An 863-nucleotide genomic window follows, 5' to 3' on the forward strand; every position below is an offset into this window, starting at 1 on the left:
TTGTGTTGTACAAGTAGCATTTTCCTAATAAATTTAGGATTATAATTTAAAATTTAGCGCTTAAAATAAAAAAATAATTTTAAAATATTCAAAATTATACTTTAATTAATCGAAAAAAAAACAAGAATAATATAAACACATCCAAAATTATGATGCCTTTCATTAAGAACAATGCTAAGGAACCAAAAGGGTATTAGCCAAAAACCAGCCAAATACCTTTGGGTGAATTCAAAATCTCTACGAGTTAATATATATGGATGTTTCTTCTGCTAAGTATCAGAATGTTTCTTTTTCATACTAAATGGATTTTTTTATATATTTTTTTGAATTTTTTCGTATTGCAAATGTGAATGTCTCTATTTCTTTAAGAATTTCATATTTTTTTAAAAAATTTATAGATATTTAATTATTTTTACTAAAATATAACTGAATATTTCTTTTATTAAATATTAGAATATTTTTTTCATACTAAATGAATGTTTTTTTTTATATTTCTATAATTGTGTAGTTTGCGATCTCTTTAATCATCAACCTCCTTACTCTTCTTCCTCGAATCCTTACTCGGAGAGCACCAGAAATGCCCCACTCTTCGAGGTGGCGAAGGAGAAGGTGAAGACGCCGAACCAGAATTCTTCATTTTCACTTTGTTCTTGTTATTATTATTGTTACCCTTTTCTGCTGGTTTGAACATTGAAGACAGTGAACTCTCTTCAGACCCATCGGAAGAGCCAGAACCAAATGAAATGGAGCCAAGTTTGGATTTTGACTTCAACCCATTTCTCCCATACGAAGAATCGGAAGGAGAAAAGACACACCGCTGTTGATATTTCGGCAGCAGCGCGGTGGGTGGTGGCCGAAAAAGA

The sequence above is a fragment of the Arachis hypogaea genome, chromosome 7 (assembly GCF_003086295.3).
Source record: "Arachis hypogaea cultivar Tifrunner chromosome 7, arahy.Tifrunner.gnm2.J5K5, whole genome shotgun sequence".
Classification (NCBI taxonomy): Eukaryota; Viridiplantae; Streptophyta; class Magnoliopsida; order Fabales; family Fabaceae; genus Arachis; species Arachis hypogaea.